Raw genomic sequence first — 19,956 nt, 5'->3', positions numbered from 1 at the left:
AGGTGATACTATAAATAAATGTGCACAATATTGTATATAGCAATATTGATGTGGACACATTCTTTCTTACATACAGATATTTACAACTTCACCATCAAGACTGTATCATCTTCTCTGCCAAACACTAGAATTCCAAAGATCATCAAGCTAGATGACTGGGACTATAAAATAAAGGTCATATCGATTACTTATGTTGCAGGAGATTATATAATGTTTATTTGATTCTTTTTATTTATTTTTTTTTTCCAGAATACACTGCATTCATTTATACACAGAAACTGGAGCTACAGTAAAGTGAACCAAACAGTATGTGAATTTACATTGCACGAACATAAATCTTAGACTGTCGCTATTGGCTTCAAGTTCTGGAAAACATAGTTTGGTGCAGAAGTCTCCATTTTAAGATACTACTGTTAATGTTATTATACAAATGATTAAGTATTATGTATAACCATTATTTCCTATATATTTTTGACTGTTTACTCCTTCTATTTTACTAGAGATTTCCATTGCAGCAGTGCCAGTGAGCTGAGTTCTAAAATACTTTAACAATATTTTTTATTTTCCACTGTGATACCACCTGTTTTAACTGAACTGCTTGCATTAGTCCATGGATCATGTATCACATCATACACAAAATTAAGTAAAGCAAAAATATAGTATCTACAAAACCTTCCCTCATAGTGGTCTGCAAGCTTAATTTAGCACTTAGAAAGTTGAGAGTTTCCCATCTGCTGAGATTTAGAAAATACATATCTGAAATGGTATCTTTCTACAGATGGTAAAATTGTAGCTATGTGATAATTTTTAGCCCTGGATGTCAGAGTAGACATAAGAGTCATATTGTACAAGTAAAAAACAATAACTTTTTTTTTCTTCTCCTCCCAGGGCAAAGCAACTTGTCCAGTACTGAAAGGAGATTAACTGCTACTAGAGCTATTGGTAGCTATTGACCAAATGACCAAGACCAAAAGATAAAGGTCATGGTGAGGATTCCTAGTGTGGTATTGGATTGTATAACATGTAATTAATTTCCTTTTTTTTTTTTTTTTTTTTCTCTTTTTCCAAAAGCCCCAGCAAAGCCATCAGCCATCAAATGAGTATGAGAATTTATACTGCTTAGAAGAAGAAATATCTGAATGTCTTACATAACACACTGAATAACTGCTGGCATCAAACTTTATTTTGACCACTGCACATATGGAATTTTGGTTGTTGTGGGAGTAATTTCATTTGCTAAATAAAGTTGCTCTTCTCTTTTGCATATATTATGCCTGAGTCAGTACTGATTTTCTTTGGCTTTTCTGTGCAAATCTGTATTTACCTTATTCTTTTTGCAGACAGAAAACCATATGTTGATCACTTATTTTTATTATCTCATATTTGTTATGGCGTAAGTATATTACCTTTTCTCTCTGTGGATAAGCACTTCACACATGAGCTTTCTGACGCTGTGTTTCAACTGCCTAAATTCCCTTTATACCTTACTTCAAGGCTTTAAAATGTATGTGTAAATTTATTTTCACACTGTTAACTGAAGATGTTAACTGATGCCTTCATCCTCTGTGCCATGATAAGCACGCTTTTGTCTCATACTAACCCTCACCCTTCCCAACAAGATGTACATTTCCTCTCCAGTGCACAAGGAAATGCAATAAATAAATTAATGTAGAACAGCAGCAGCTCAAAACAGATGTTAAACACTGCAATCAAAATAAATGCGTGACCACAATATATTTGGACACCTGTTTAGATGTGTAGTAGCAGTAGTAGATTCCCCAGTTTCCTTATTTTGGTGCTGTCAGGGTGCTTCTCCTCAAGGTGAACTGAGATGCTGTGATTCCTCTTCCCCTTCCCCTTTCCCTTTTTCCTTTTCCCTTTTTCCCTTTCCCTTTTTCCCTTTTCCTTTTTCTTTTTCTTTCTTTTTTTTTTTTTTTCTTTCTTTTTTTCCTTTTCCTTTTCCTTTTGACTATATATGAATATAGGGTACCTACCAGAATGGCCATCTAACAGGGACACTTAGGTGTTATTGGTATAAAAAGGAGGTATAGAGGAAGAAATAGTATTGTTCACAAAGTAATCCCAGAAAAGCAGGTCTTTCAAACTGCAAAAATTTAACTGCAAGGCCTCTCCTAGCAATAAGAAATATTATCTTCCAAAATTGAGAAGTCATTCATAGTCAGGAGTTTTAGTTTTATGATTTTTTTAAGTCATGGAACCAGTCACATAACCCAGGTTACAATCAGAATTTTTTCTCAGATACAGCAGCTATATGCAGGTAGGCACAGATCATAAAATTCTGAGTTTAGTCTGGATTTATTGGATTTACTTATTGCAATTGTTCCAAAGCATGTAACAATCCCTACTCTCATTTTTAATAACTAGTTTCAGTCAGTCTGTAATGTTAGTACAGCTCATTAATATCAACTCTCCTCTGCACCCTCTTCTATTTTCAAAATTAATTAAGCTGGAGGCACATTAATTGGATGGCAGAGGCCATAGTTTTATTTATGCAGAAAACAATAAGAATATAAATCAAGAGCAATAACCCTAATGTTTTAGAATTGACCTTATGAAATGATACTTTGCCAAACAACAACAGCATCTGTTCAGACAGAGAAAACTATACCAAGCGAGTGGAACAACATCCGCTCCTCACTTAAACATTGTGGAGATGTTGCTCGTTTCCTACTGACTGTAGCCCCATCAAGATCCCACTTTAGTACCCATCATCCACTCCATTGTATCATTAGTAGTGAGGTTTTCTTTTTATTGTGCATTTCTTCATCCCCAAAAATCTTAGTATCTTTAGTTGAATATAAATATATAAAATGTAATTGTTATTATAATTATTCCCTTCTATATCTGACAATGTTTTAAAGGAAGGTAAACCTTCTGAATTATATGCTGTTAATATAAATATATATTTATGAATGAACACAGAGAATTTGCTTAAAACAGCTAAAGATGGTTGATACACCATGATATTTGCAGCTAGGTGTGGAAAAGGTTGTTATAATTTTTTTGTTGTTGTTGTTTGCTTGGTTCATTGTTGTTGCTTTGTTTTGTTTTTCAGCTGTTTAAACAGGTGACTGTTTCCCCTTGATCTCCCATATATGTTATTCTGAGGATGCCTCCTTTGACACAAGGCTTCTCTAGAAGGCTTTCCATCACACACTGTGTGGCACTGCATGACTACATCTCCCTTCAAGGGCTTTTTGTTCATCCTGCCCTGCTGCAGGGTATGAGCCTCAAAATGCTGAGACAGAATCCCATGGAGGTTGTGTGACAGGCACTGAAATGCTGTCAGAAGCTCCCGGTGGTTCTCAAGCTTCTTGGTCTCAGCACAACCTGAAGGGTTTGGGGAGGTCCTTGAGCTCTCTTTGGTCTTTTCTTCTGAGGCTAGGGAGAAGGTTGCAACTACTCCTAGGTTCACTGTTGACTTTTCAGATTTATTTTCACATGCAGCTTATGTCTACTCTCTCCCATTATCCCTCAAGATCAAGCTTTCTGTTTTGTAATCAAAACCTTTCAGACACTGTCTTTGACAGATGCTAACAAATCCTTGGTGACTGCTTTTTCTCACAGGTTCTGAACACACTGCTGATTACTATTTAAAGTAATAATTCAAGGCCCTCCCTCCCCTAAGTTTATACATTCTTGTAGGTCCATGAGCTCCATTTATGTTTGGCATGACTATTATTTGTGACCTGTCTTTTGTGATTTTGTCTAGGTGAGGAGTTTCGCTATGCCTCTCCTCTCTCTTACTACACAGCCCTGTCTTTTCCTCCCCTTTGCCCCATGCCACCTTCGCAATATAAAAGCAGCCCTAATGACTAGCTTTCTAATCAGAACCATACTCATCTTCAGTTTCTTCCTTTCTGAAATGAAAATACTACTGATATCTACAGCATACACTGAAAAAATACCAAACACATATGACATTTTGGACCCTTCATTAGGAAAAAAAAAAAAAAAGTATTTGAAAAAGCTATTGTCATGGTTACCAGGCTAAAACAAACCCTTCAGGACCCCTCCTTTGCAGAGTCTCATCGACTGCAGCCACTCAGGTGCATGACCTTTAGCTTTCAGCATCAGAAATATGACTTAGACCAAGACCTGAGTTACTGTTGAGTACCAATACGTTTAAGGTTTCCTTTCAAGGGCTTCCTTAGGGGAGCCTGTGGCAAAAGTTGATTGAAGCAACTAATAGAGCTTTTTCTAAATAAAGCATGTTCTGTTCATTCTTCAAAAGTATGAAACATTTAGAATAAAGAGTGTGGTTTGCTGACACATCTGTAGTATTTCAATCTTTTTTATGCTGCTATCAGCCTGGCTAGCTCCCAGTCTGACAGATCCATCCCCAAGTGCTCATAGACTTTACTCTTCTCACAAGCTTTCAGCCTACCAGCCTCTTCCTCCTTAGAAAAATTAAGGGGCTTTGGATTGTGCCTGGCTCCCTGTGTATCCTCTAAGTTAGCCTTTAGACTAATAACATTGTGATGCAGCATATACTTTCTTATTTTGTCCTTTTGATGACACAATATCTGGCCCCTGCTCTGGCTAGATCTACTCAGATATTCTGCTACTGCCACAAAGATACAAAGACTTTTTAAGATAAACAAATTTGATTTTACTTGAGCAAAAGCTGAAATAGATTATTTTTTTTTGTTTAATCTCACAAGAAAACTTGTGAGAAGTTAAGTCGACAGACTTAAGACTACAAGGTATCACAAACCAGCTACCTGAAGGTCAGTCCCTTTCTTCCAGGTCTTCCCTCATACTGGTAGCCTTTCAGTAACTTCAAGTGACAGGGCCACATGGTTCACATCCAACTCCACAGAATATTTTTGTCTTCCTGGAACACCACTTTTTCTCCCCATCAAGTCTTAGAGTTTCCTTTCTGTCATCCTTTACTTTTATTATTGCTTTCCCAGGTTTTGGTGTGCTTTAGGTCTGATCAGACTGAAGGAATTAGTTTTTTTCACCCTGGAGAAGGAAAGGCTCAGGGGTTACCTTAACAGTTTTCCATTACTTAAAGGGGATCTACAAAGAAGACAGAGGCTCTTTCTTCACAAGGAGCCACATGGAAAGGGCAAGAGGCAATGGGTAGGAGTTGTACTTGGAGAGGTTTCATCCTGATATAAGAAAGAAATTTTTGACAATAAGAACAAATATTGGAACAACCTCCCCTGGGACTTGGTGGAGTCCCCATCACTGGAGGTTTCCAGAGCAGGTCTGGACAGGATGTTAGGCTCCCTTTCCTAAGAAAGGTTGGACTGGACAACCTTCCAACTTGGGTTTCTATGATGATGATTCCTTTCTTAAAGAAATCTGGCACAGCAAAACACAGCAAACAGGAAAAACAATGGTTGTAGAAGAGGGGAAAAGAAAAAAAAAAAAAAGAAAAAAAAAGAAAAAAAGCTTATAAGTATATATGCACATATATATTGCACACATACAAAACCAGATTTTTAATATATATACAAATTTAGAAATTAGACACAAAATATAATAATCACCATGGATGAGATGAAATATTTTCATGATATGAAACAATAATTTTATTTCTATTTTGAACTACTTTTCATCTACCTCCAAATTGTGCTAACTACAATATAGTAAAATACTCTGGGGTAAGATGGTTTCAGTTTCACCTGGTAATGATTTTCTACTTACATATTCAATGGTTGAGAAGTACAACAGTGCAATACCTTAGATATGGGGCATAGTGAAATCAAATTCTTGTTCTGAATAAGGTTTTCTTGTCTCAGATCAAATCACAATGCTAGAAGATATTCAAAAGGCAGCATTCCTTCTGTATCTGCAGTTAATGCTTTTCCACTAGGCACAGAATACAAAGTTTTTCAAACCTGGGTGAACAGCTGAAACACCCTTAAAGCCATCGGGTTCTAGAGCAAGTCTTCTTGATGCTTATTCAATACTTGCAGGGTCACAGTCAACAGGAGATATTAAGTGGAACCCAACTCAAAATGCATTACAGTATCTTGGAAAGGATTTCTTGTTACAATATGGGATTAAAAACTTTCAAGCAAGGGATAAAATTGATTTTCTGTCTTGATCAAATGAGATGAATGCCCTAAACACTAGGTGGGAAGAGAAAGAAATAGGATCTGTATCACTTTCTTCCAAGTTTTATTAATCTACTATTTCCCATTTTCTTTCAGAAGAAACTATTGAGTAATTTTACGTCAACTGAACTATTTTTAAAGTTTGTTGTTGTTGTTGTTGTTTGTCAAGAAGGAAAATATTTTATCTATTACACCATGACTCCTATGCTGAATGTATGCATTTAACCAATTTCTCTCCAAAATTTTCTTAAGCCATTCTTAAGCTGTGTGAAATAGGTCACCTAACACTGACTTGTGTCAGCTACTTAAACTATCTTTCAAATTTCTAATCAAGGTTTTCACAAACTCCTTTTAATTATTATAGACTAAAAGCAATATACAGTTAAAACAGTCATTAAAGATTCATAAAGTTAGCCCAGTCTCATAGATAATCTTAGCCTTGACAAACAATGCTACTTCATTAAAAAGTAACCCATGAACCTAAAGGTTATTTATTAACACATGAAATAGTTTTGTACAGAATTTTATAGTATATGAAGCCTTTGTATAGTATATGAAGCCTTTGAATTTCTTGCTGTCTAATGCTAAGTATTAATGAAAAGAAAGCAAAATACCATATAAAAATATATGTAATATTTGAATTCAAATTAGTCTTTTAACAAACTATTCAAAAGTTTAATACTGTCTATGAATTAAGTTTACACATGACTTATAGCAGTCACAGTCACATATACACACTGACTCCCACTCACCACTTAGGATCAGTCCATTAGGAATGATAATTTCTCTATGAGACACTACATATGGGAGAATTATGTGTAAGAACTATTATTTATGAATAGGCAAAACTACATTTAAATGAATGAAACTACAATATTTAGAGCAGATAAACATCTGACCTTCATATTTCAACTTCAAGTTATCTGTGTTCTAACAAAAAAAAAAAAAAAAAAAAAAAAAGCACAGTTTTTCAAAGTACATCCTACTTTGTAAATAGATGCTGTTTTGTGTGTTTACAGATTCTGTAATTTAAAACAATTTTTGCTAACAGAAGAAAAAAAAAATGTTAACCCAACTTTAGTCAACAAATCAACCAAAATTTTCTGGCTTAACACAAGTATAAGATGTTTGAGCCCAAAAGGAGAAATTTGGAATATTATAATAGTGGACAGGGAACTGTAAGGCTCCAACTTAGTTGTTACTAACCATTGTTTTTGCTGTTGTGAAAACACCAATATTAGTAATTTTTATTTATAAAGTGTCATTCACAGAGTTTCAGGAAGTTTTGCATTTCAAGCAGGTAAAAACAACAGAGAAAAAGACATTGTTCAAATTCTGTTTTAAAAAGCCAAATCCACAACCAGCTTTCCAAATATAAATAAGAATTTTATTTCATTGTGAAAACACACACTAAAAGATCAGACACCCATAGTCCTTATTTAGGCCAAAATCATGAGTCAAAGATTCTGACCTAAAAATGATACCAATAGGAAAAGGAAGAGAAGAAAAATAGAAGAATTGGGGACAAGTGTTTCCAGAGGCCTCATAAATAAGGGCAAATATTTTTAAAACAATAACATATTCAAAAGAATACAGAAATCACTAGTGTATTTTTATATTTATGTGCATTTTCTTACATGTATAATTTTAAAGAAAAATCTTTAACTCAGCAAAATAAAATGACAGGTGAAAGTGAGAGAGAAAGAGATGAAAAGATGCTAGTTACTATTCCACAGGACAATAAAATATGAATAAAAACATATGAATTGTGATCCCCAAACTATGATGATCTGGTCCTTGAGGACAACCATACTAAGGAACAAAAGTGTATTCTTGCCTGTAATAGAAAAAGGGCATGGATTTGTTGTGCGGCACCTGTATTCAGATTCACTGAATGGATTAAATTTGTTCCTTACTATGGAGAACAGACAACAGCAGCTCCTCACAGACAAGTAACAGATCAGCTCTTAATCTTGAGAGGGCTACTCTATAGGAAAGTCCTCATCAAAACACTAAAACCCTCTTCAGGGCTCTCAAAAGGGAAAGGGGGAGGTAGAAACTAAACAGTTTCCATGTGCTTTTTTCCCAACAATGACAAATCACTGCCTGGGAACAACTCTCCTTTCTTCCTTCTGGATTTTGGTATGTCATGTGACTACAGATGAAACATGGCATCTCAAGCAGGACACAAAAAAATTGTGCTATGGCCAACTAAGATTGTGTTATGGCCAACCTAATCATTAACCTAGTTGTATGCCATAATCTGGATTTTTTTTAGTAGTAACTGTAGTAAGAAGCTATAATCACAAGTATTTTACATCATGCCATCTCTTTGTCTGAGTCACATGATATGGACAAATGTTTTGTTTCTAAGTACCAAGTTCTATCACAAAATTTCTAATTATTCATCATTGACCCACACATTCATTAACACCAATGCTCTAGAGGAAGAGAGCTACAATACTCTTTTTACTTGGTCTCTAAGAAATTTAAGGCACATACAAACACCTTTTCAACCACACAACAGATTTCTCCTTCTTACTGAGCATTGAAAATCAAGGGAGATACTTCATCTTGAAGCCAAAAAATATTTCTATTTGATGGTGATACTTTCAACCATGATCTCTACACTTTCCAAATCTTCATTGGACTAGTGTAGATTTATCTGTTATTACGATTTTTGAATAGGATATTTTTGTCTTTGGATGTGTGAGAAGAAACAGACAAATGTCCTTTCCCAAAAATAAGCATTAAAATTATCTAATAGCATTTACTGATATGTGTTTTTCTTCTTCTTCTTTTTATTTTATTTTATTTTTTTTAAAGAAGAGATTCTATGTTGCATAGGTAAACAAGGAAACAGAGAATATATCGTGCAACCAAAGAGAAGACACCAGTGGAAGAGGTTATTACTTACTATGATACTTTAGATTAATTATATCTGTTCATAAAAAGAAACCATTATACTAGAAGGAATTTAAGATTGAATTGGAAATTGACATTTTCAAATGCGACTAAAAAGTAGATCATCTGTTGTGTTAATGAGGCATATATATATATCTTATAATTACATGAATCAAATAGGCAAAAAATAAAGCCTCCAGCTCCACTCAGTGTCAAAAAAAAAAAAAACAAAAAACAAAACAAAAAAATAAATAAATAAATTATCAATGAAAATTACAAAGGGAAAAAACTTCATCATTAATGAAACGAGAATTAAATGAAATGCTAAAGCCAAATGCCAAGGTTAAGGTCAACATCAATTCACAGCTGTGCATTATACATTAAACTATGTTATCTGTCTGTACTGCTTTATATCATGCTACAGCAGTTTTCTGGTAATAAACATTCTATAATAATTCCAATAAACATGTCAACATTCGATCACTCAGTTACCAGTATATCCTGCTACAGTCATTTATTTACCTCTCTCTATTTCTTGATCTTTCAGCAATAAAACCAGTGCTCACCTATTGTTGCTTGGAAAACTGTGTATACATCTATCCTTTTGCTTGTTTAAAGCTTCTGTAGGGAGTCCTAACATTTTTTGTCAATGTGCTAACTGAAATCACACTTATATAGCTATCCTCTAGTTCTAGATGAGAAATAGTTCTATGTGTTCAGTGCTGGAAAGCCATTTTTCCAGACATTTGCAATTTAAGTTTTGCAGTACTCTTATAGCTAAACTTATGAAGAAAAATTCTTATCTGTGCATGTGGTTAACAGTAAAGCTACAGAGTTATACCAGCTGGGTGATGAATGTAGAAGTGCTCATTGCCCTTTGAATCTAGTAAGGCACACTGAGAAAACATCTATTCTTGAGAAGATCCTACCTGACAAATAGAAAGCCACATGCTCTAAGGAGATGAGCCTCACCAGGTGTTGCTGTACAACCTCCATGATGCAGCTGGCATGGAAGCTGCGTATTTGGTAAGCATCAGTGAAAACGAGGTATATTCTTCAGTGCTATCTATTTGTACTTTGATCTATTGCCTACTCGTTTATGTATATGCGGACATTGTGTTTTATTAACCAGCCCCATAATAACTCTGTTCCTCACACACATATAGAAAGAACCAGTTGTAGCAACTGAGATCATGAACGCAGCAAGAACAGATTGCACAGCATCTGCACTGTTTACTCTTAAAGTTATTTCTTCTTGTTAAATAAATGTTACCCTAAAATCTGTCACAATCTTCTATTAAATATTACAAAACTGTGTGCTTTCCTAACTCAAAAACATTTTTCCTTAGTGTTCCCAGAGAGTAATGTAAATTTAAAGCTAAACTGCTTATCCAATTAATAATGAAAAAGCAATCACTAATTGCTTCTAAAACATGAAATTGTCATGTAAGAAAAAAAAAAAAAAAAAAAAGTGCGTATTTCAAAAAAATGAATAGAAACTTTGTTTATGAAAAAGACAATTACGTTGCTGTCCCAAGCCACCTATTATGCAAATTGTGCTTAAAGACAGTAAGAAATTCTAATCTCTAAAGATAGTCAGAAATGGCAAAACCATCACTGTACCACACTGTGTTAATGGTGATTTTCATTTTCCAAAGTAGCCCAGCAGTTGTTCATTTCTACATCTGTGTCTGCATCTGAATAATGGGCAAAATGTCCACTGACCTTTTTCTGCAGTTCTCCACCTGCAGTCATGGAATGGAAATCACATTGTACTGCACTCTGTTTCATAAGGTGGTCAAGGTTGTCTGCCAATGTGCAAATTCTAAACCATATTACAAGTATCTATTTTAAGACATGAGAAATATATATATAAAAGATTAAACTTTCTGAAACACTACAGCAAAGCTCACAAGATGAATTATATGGTTTTATGTCAGTGATGGCACCACTCCATGAACTGCTGAACTCATGTACAAAATGTTCTCCACATGCCTCATTGATATAGACCATTTGATTGCAAATGTGCTCTCTAGTATTTATCAGGAGGTTGTTAATCTTACCATCATGTGTTCTCACTAGGTATTTCAAGTAGGTTAGCAATATGGTACAGAATCTTTTACATAGATATGAAATAAATGTGTGTTAGTCTTCTCTACATCCAGTGAATGATTGCAATAAATACACACAGGAAAATTATCCAGTAATATCACATAAATCACAGCAGTTTTGCATATAACCTCTGAGTTTCTGTTACACAATATCCTCAAAATAAAATTTGCACCAGTCCTCAAGCTTTCTGTTATGCTCAGATCAGTCTTACAGTAGAGTACAGAACATCATGTTAGCAGCTCCAGGTTTTCCATGTAGTTTGATGTATCTTGATTTGAGCCACACAGAAAGAGACAGCAGAAGAAGTAAAGACAAAATTAAACAAAATGCATGTTCGGAGCACGGTATGAATTAATTAATTTTTTTACTTGTAGAGAATAAGGTTATAAGAAAAAGGATATAAAAAGTTTGTAGCACAGAAACACAACAGAAAAGTAAAAGGAACATTCCTCATTAACTTGCTATCACCATAACATATAATCTTACTCTTGTTCAGGGATTTTTGAAACAACAAAGATCCCATGGCTTGCTGCAGCTGAGCAAACCAAGCTACCAGGGCAGCTATGAGAAGTTCCCATGACAGTGTTCCCACATCGCCCAATTGAGGAATTTAGAAAAATATTGTTGCCAGCAGCTGGCTTCAAGAACAACGTCTGCATGACTGCTAACCACAAGGGGGCTGTTTTCTTGCAGGTGGGGTTGTTTTCTTGCAGTTGTTTGACTGAGTGCTTTTGACCAATAATCTTGTGTGAGACACTAAATTCACTTAAGTTCACTATAAAAGCTAGGCTATTTGGGTAATAAAATGGAGCATGATCTGACCATACTGGTGTCTGTTGTGCTTTCGGCTGTTCTTCCTGCAACATACTCTTGTGTTTATTAAAGTCTGCCTCAAAACTTGTTAAGTAGCTTGTCTCCACTTCACTCTTACCTAAACCTGTTTTGGAAAGTCACTGCATGGAACGCAGGAATCTTGTTTCCTAATTTCCAACCAAAGGTTGTTTGTTGGTTTTTTTTTGCAATATTTACATCGACTTTTTCTTGGTTTAAACTTCCTCCTTTGAACTTTAAAGAGCCTTCTCCACAGCTGGTGTGTTGTCCTTGGGACATTCAGTCTTCACCTTCAAGCTTTTGCTTGATTAAATAAGCCAGACTCTTTGTTTACTCTCACGTTCTAGACTGCCAGTTCTCTGATTGTCTTATTACCCCACCTCTGTACCGAAATCAACTGAAATTCCCTTTCACATGAATGTCTTGGAATTCTATAGAGAATATTAGATGACATGTTATTAAATGATGACATAAATACCTCCCTATCACTGGCAAAAATATTTCTTTTTGCTGGTAGCTTCTTTCAGGATCACTCTTCCACTGGCTGCTGGCCATTTTGGCTCACTGGCCATTGCTGGCACTGCAAAGATCCTTCTTCAGCGACCACAATTGACTGCTCAGAAGCTGTTTCTAACATCAGTTGAGAGACGACACTCATTTATCTTGTCCAGCCACAGAGCTTGGTCAAATACCAAAGCTGTCGCTCAGTGTCCTTTATCCCACAGTCTGGCAAATAACAAGCATAACATTGTGTAGCAGTGATTAAACAGCACACAGGAGGTATTAGCAGCTGGCAACCAGGGATTGAAAGTAATGACTACCCTTTATATCCATATGTTTTCCTATTTGATACTATCTTCTGTCATACATCTAGCATGTATTTTAATAGGTATTTAGATTTGCCAAACATTAAGCATGTTTTCAAGGTCAGATGCCAAATGTTTAAATCTTTGCCTGTTGTATTTAGCCATTTCCTGGACTGTACATCTTCCCTGCATGATATTACATCTGTCTTGCATAGACCCTCATTAGTCCTTCAATGAACCACAGATATCCTGCACATTAATGCATTATCAGCTGCACATCTACAACAGTTTTTAATGGTTTTCAGGCCCTTCATAGCCACATAACATAGTTCATATATATGTTTGAGTATGTGTACACATCTGTACAAATACACATATATATTCACTGAAATAAATAATACACTATGAAGTCTTCAAATGATGAACTGAAGATTATGGAACAAATTCAGAAATTCAGATCTGTTCTTACGGTGTTTGTTTGTTTGTTTGTTTAATTGTATGTTTCACATTTTGCCAAATCTCAGGATCATGTTCTGTCCAATGTCTTTGAATTGTTCTACACAATGGGCATGTGGCTTCATGTAAATAACAGATTTTTTTTCTTCTGTCTGTACCAAGAGCCTCAGTGAGAGGTAGACCTTTGTAATCTAATATTTTTAATACAGTCCATTGTCTCCCCTTTACACACTTTATTTTTTTCCCTACACTTAGTGCATTAATCCTGTTTTTCCCATTTGGATTAGTAGTCTTCTATGTGGTACCGTGTCAAAACCTTTGCTAAGTGGATACTAGAGAAAAAAAAAAAGACTCTCATTGTCTTGAAAAATTAATTGTTCTCTCAAGGGCAGAGATTACTATTTCTAATATGAGCTGTCTTTGATAAACTTATGTTTGTTTGTTTGTTTGTTTGTACTTTGTTTTTACTTCTCTATATCATCATAGAACCTTTCATTATTTGTTTCCAAAGTGACTTTGAACCAAAAAAAAATGTACACTTTGCCATTGTTTTATATCACTATGATCCAACAGAATATCACCAATTTTATAAACATATACCTAAAATTGTTATTTTATTCATATCTTACCTGCAATAAGGTCTTGCAATAAGGCCTTTCAAAAAGGTGCTTTCACCAGGTCTTTGGTATCCACATTACTATAACAGGTCTTGAACAATATTTTCATTTTCATTCCTGATTTCCTCAGTGTATCCTCATTTTCCTTATTTCCCTTATCTTGATCATTACAGCCCAAAGTGGAAATCATTAATTTATCTCATCCCACTCTCTTTATTCTTTAATAAAAAGTGTTCTTTCATGACAGCTTCAATCCTGAATATTTGTCAGGTAGAATCAACCCACCAAAAAGGTTCCTTTGTTCTATCCCAGTAGCCCCAGTAGTCATATATTCTTCACAGTACTAGTCCTTTGGCTTGTCACTCTCCAATCATCTTTTTTAGGACTTGGAAAAATGTGGCTGAATAATACCTGTCACTTTTTGAACATCTGCAGTCACTGGGCATATGCAAAGGTTCCTTCTCATCTGTGCTACACCAAAATATTTACTCCTTCATATTTTATTTTCTCTGTATTCTCTTTAGATTATCAGTTACTAACAAAGTATCTCAAAGTATATTACTTTGTCTGTGTTCGATATATGCCTACAGATCTTGCATTGTGGAATCTGAACTGCATCACTTCCTTTCCTTCTTTTTCAACGTCTGAAAATTAAAAATATTACAAATTACAAATATCAACTCTCTCAACTAGAGAGTTGAGTGTCTAGCCACTGAATATTCTCCTCTGAAAGACTGGTCACATAATATTTTCTATATAATTAACATTCAATCATTTTCATGAGATAATCATTTTACTTTCTTTATACCTCTAAAGTTCCTCTGTAAATTTATTAACACTGATTATTCTTAACTGAGTAATCTGCACTCTGCATTGACTCCATACTCCATTTAAAAGCAAAACAAAACAAAATTAAAAAAAAAAAATAATGCAAGTTAATTTACTGTATATGAAAAGATAGTTTCCTGGTTGCTTCTAGTGCTCAGGGCAAGCGTGCATTTTTTTGCCTGTAAAGAAATTTGTTAAAGAGTGTTTTGTTGTTTTTGTCTTTGTTGTTGTTGTTTTTTGTTTTTGTTTTTGTTTTTTTCTGTGATTATTAGACTTTAATTCTTAATAAATTTTAATTATGTTATGCTTAATATCAAGAGTGATCTCCAAGCAACTACTCTAACGACATTAAAACAACCAACACCTAGAAATTCTTTGTGTAATAAAGTAATATGGTATAAGTATCAAAAACCAAATAAATGAAAGCAATGTATTTAATTATTTTAAATTAATTATTTTTAAACAAGAAATATTAACAAAAAAACATTTATGTATAGCCTAAACAAATGGTAATTTATGTCTTCTAGACCTAATCTGTTAAGACTATTCATTATTTATGTTCTTGTAATGAAAATACAAACGAAATTTCATATTTATTAATACAAAGTTAAGAAATAAGGTGATAGTGCATTCCATGACAAATATTGTGGTAAAAATGCTGAAGAGGGGATTAAGTTTTCTGATTTGCTTTGGATTAAACTTTTCATTGCATTAAATAAGAGTCAGGAGACCCAATGGAGGGCTCAGCTGTTGGCTGTTCATTTTCAAACTCTTATCAGGGTGAGGCAAAGCACAGGTCAGCCAGGAGTATGGAGAATCTTTTTTCTCAGCACAACGCTATTGAAGAATTGCAGCCAGAAATCCTATAACAGTCCAGTCCCAGTGCATTCTACCTCTTACCAAAAGCTCTCACCTCTGGTATAAGCTTGTGTCTACAAACAAAACACTGAGGATTCTGTGCCTACTTAATCTATATTTGCTTAAAAATTAAAACAAGAAAATACAAACACAATCAAGTCTTTTTCCTTTACAAGATTCTTTTGAGAAATATGTTTTCAGAAGGGGAAAATTTACCACATTTGATTTAAGTAGATGTTCTTTACATCTAAGTAGCCAAAAATAGAAAATTCCATGGTTCCCTGCCTTTTACTTTGTATTCCAGCTGTTCTGTAGTTCATTAACAAGTCTGCTGTAGGAAACGACAGGCATTTACTAGGAAATTTCTTTTCTAAGGTGATTTTCCCAGCACTAGTAACTGGAGTTACCATCTAGCTTAGCATTTAAGTCATTGGCCTACTGTTATTTTTTGACATAAATTCTTAATTTTAGTTCAAATGGAAAATAAAAAGCAGGAGGAAATATTAATGCATGATTTTTTTTATTGAAATGAAAAAAGAGATTGTAACCAGAAGATGAATTAACAAACACCGTGCCTAAATTATTACAGTAGCCAAACAAAATTACCTTTAAAAATGCAGAAGTAACCCAAGTCTGCTAAAACTTGGCTGTTAGGAATGAAGCATTGGTGCACATCTCAGGAAGTCAAGATTACTCCTTTTGCATATAGAATGACTCATGAAATGCAAGTGTACAAAGATGGATTTTGTTACCATCCTAATATTATGGGAGAAAAAAGTAAAGACATTTAGTATAATGTGCCAGCTGAAGAGATAAAAATTATTGACAGAATGAAAGATAGAAGTGCATGCGACATGTATTTTTGTAATTAAATAGAAGATGTCAGAACACCCGAGTTTAATGATAATGTGAAAAATTGTACAGCTGCATCTGTGGTATGTATAAGATTACTTCAGCCTGGATAATATTTGAAATAAATTCTCTGACGACCAAAAATTACTGGTGATATTCATTTACTGAGAGTAGTAAATGTTTCCAGAGCACATGAAGCTGTCCTCAAGTTCTGTTTATATTTAAATACAAACAAAAATTATATGTGTAGTTTTAAGTAAGCTTTGGTCTACCACAAAGGCAACATTATGCCTAACCAGTCAACAGCCAGTTTGGATGTCTGAAAGGAAATAGAAAAGGAAGTGGTGCAAAAACAGGTGAAGTGGGTAAACATCCAGGGAAAATGAAGGGAGAGGGAGAGGGAGAGGGAGAGGGAGAGGGAGAGGGAGAGGGAGAGGGAGAGGGAGAGGGAGAGGGAGAGGGAGAGGGAGAGGGAGAGGCAAGGCAAGGCAAGGCAAGGCAAGGCAAGGCAAGGCAAGGCAAGGCAAGGCAAGGCAAGGCAAGGAAAGGAAAGGAAAGGAAAGGAAAGGAAAGGAAAGGAAAGGAAAGGAAAGGAAATTCAAAATATTTTATTAAATGTGAAAAACTCAAAAAAATACATAGTGTCAGTGAGAAACTTCAATAGAGAACATATGATATGTGGAAGCAAACACTAATGCTAGCCAAGAACATTAACAATTTTGGCTTCAACAGCTCATCCAGGTACAGACCAAATGTTTATAAGAGGGAAAAATATCAGTAGGCTAAGTTTAAATTAGAGGCTGACGTATAATTCAGTATAATATCCATAGTCAGTGTAATAACATAAAGGCATACAAACAGTTACAACTCTGAAAGCTCTTCATATCTGTCACAAGAAGATTGCTTGGTCACAGAGGGGAGAGGCTACACAGAGGGGAAGGGATAGGATTAACAATCACAGATCACATTTCTGTTTCACACTGAACACTGAGAAATACCCCAGGGCTTGACCCCAAAATGTCCTCATCTCATTCATTAATCAAATTAATAATAACATAGCATAAACATAGTAAGCAGGAAAAAAAAAAAAAAAAGTGAAACAAACTGTACAATAGGGATAATATCCTACAAGAAAGCGGATGCTGCATGAAATCACAGTGTAATGAAACCACAATATTACAAGATGATGTAATAAGCTAAACTGGATGACATTTAATTTTTCAGTGCACAGGCACTGGAAGATAAACTCAGCAACAGCAATGAAAATCAGAGATTCTGTGTAAAAAACTATCAAATATATATATATATATATATTTTATATATAAAATATAAAAAAATTATATATATATATTATATATATATAATTTATATATATATATACATATATATATATATATATAAAGTAGGGGATATGGATCTTCGGTACTGTAAATGCAGGTTTCTCAGTCTATGTCAAAGAATATGACACAGTGGAACATACCGCATTTGAAAGATAATGGAGCAGGAAAAATGTATAAAAACTAGTCAGATAAAGCACCACAGCTACAGAGATTTAATATCCTAGTTATGTTTCTACATTAGAATATCAAATTGCATTTGTGGAGATAAATAGCAATTAAAGGTTGATGGATAATCAAGAATGAGGTTATATTACTTCAGGTACAGGACCACACATACCCAATATCAGTGCATTTGTGTTGATTCAACTATAATTTCATGTGTATGTATGAAGTCTTATATCTGAAGGACAGATTCATCCATCTGGGTTTCTGAAATGATTAAATTTTCTCCTGTATTGTCTTTTTAGCATTACTGTAGCAAAAACTTTTAGCGTCCTTGTTAACATTATGAGAAGTTTGGATGCCATGCAAGTCTTTCTACTTATAAAAGGTGTAGACATTTTGTTTATCTATTTGATTAATTTTGTCATAATCAGTTTTTTAGTGAGGGCAGGTACAAAACTACTGGAACCTCTGGGAGTTAATTTCCTCTTTCTCTGTAGTTTGCTATCTTCCTGCTATCTTCCAGTCTTCCTACTATATGTGCTGTAATCTGTGCATACGTATATTTATTTTCATTTTAAAATATTTTTTTTTTCTATTAGCATCCAGTTAAGGAAAGCATCTTTTCATTTGGTCTTTGGTACTAAATCTGTAGATACTAGAGAATAACTGAGTGAACAGTTCTTGTTAAAAAACATTTTAAGATCGGGGGGGTGGGGGGGGATGGGGTGCTGGAATTAAAAAAAATCCTTCATTTGCAAAAAATACACATAATTCATATTTTTCAAATGAGAGATAATTTGAAGTGGCTTTGTAACAAACATTCATAATGTCTCTTTTCCGTATTTTTGACCAACTCTGTTTCTTCTCTGATTAAGATGTATTTTTATGTTCATTACATTTATTACAGAGAGAAGATAGGTAGGTATTATTTGTATCCTTTCAATTCCTCTGTTAAATAAAGACAGCATACAAGCATAAGTAAGCTTTTAGTTTCATTCTCTTTGTATGTGTATACATACAAACAACAAAAAAAATGCCCTCCACTTACCTCTACAAAAAACATGATTTTATGTTTTATGAAAAAAGTTATACATAGCATTCTGTTTTAAATGATGGAATGCTGATGCAAATTCATAAAAACAAAATTAGAGCAAATTCTCTACATAAGAAACAACCAGCCAAAATATTTCTATACTTAACATTTTGCCAATATTCACCATAATAATAGTAAAAAGTCTGATATATGTAACATATAAGTAATATAAAAGAATTATAATAATGATAATAATAATAATAATATGATGATATAATAATAATAATATTGTCTACATATATATATAATTCTGCTAGTTATTTTTCTGCTCAAGATCTTTTGAAATCCTGTTCTGTGAGGATATAATGGCAGTTTGATAATTATAGAACCATACAGGTGAAATGTTAACTGCTGAAATATCCAGTGAGCAAGCTTAAACTCTTTCCTCTTTTTCCTTTTCCTTTTTTTTTTTTTTTTAAGAATTATTTCTAGACATCTTCTAGGCATACTTTATGTGCTTTATTCTCTGAATCTGCTGCAGCACTAGAGCAGAAATTTGGAGGGATAAGATCAGCACATACTTCTTCCCCTTGGCTTACAAACATTTCAGCATTTGGTTTCTGATTTTTAAATGAAAGGTAGAAAGTTTCCCATAAAACCCTAGGGACTCCTTTTCTAAGAAAGGTTTCTTTGGTAAGGAGAAGATAAAAGGGATAACTCTTATAACGCAGCCAAAGATTTCGAAAAGGCCTGTATAGAAATGCCTAATCTCCTATATTATTAATATATAAAAAATAACACATTAGAAACCACTTAAACTATGGCATCTTTCACCTACATTATTAGTGGATCTTAGATGTGTGATGAGGGAGTTCCTTTTTAATCATAATTGCAATTTATGAGCTGTAAACACTGCTGTACATACAATGCCACAACTTCTTTCCTACTGGTCTATGACCTACTGGTCTCCCAAAAAATCACTTCTTAAAATTTATGTAATTCAAAGTTGCTCTCCACAGTCAAATGCAAACACTGTGTAGAGGATGTATGAACTACCAGTGC

General features: G+C 34.2%; 1 protein-coding gene across 1 annotated transcript in view; it reads right to left on the bottom strand.

Annotated features, from left to right (window-relative positions):
• Positions 1-19,956, bottom strand: part of LOC311208992 (very low-density lipoprotein receptor-like) — a gene marked incomplete at both ends in the record, with an annotated part of 36,134 nt that overhangs the window by 543 nt on the left and 15,635 nt on the right. The window lies entirely within an intron of this gene.

The sequence above is a fragment of the Netta rufina genome (assembly GCF_964035555.1).
Source record: "Netta rufina genome assembly, chromosome: 4".
Classification (NCBI taxonomy): Eukaryota; Metazoa; Chordata; class Aves; order Anseriformes; family Anatidae; genus Netta; species Netta rufina.
Note: the sequence above shows the minus strand (reverse complement) of the source record. Positions and strands in the feature narration are given on the sequence as shown.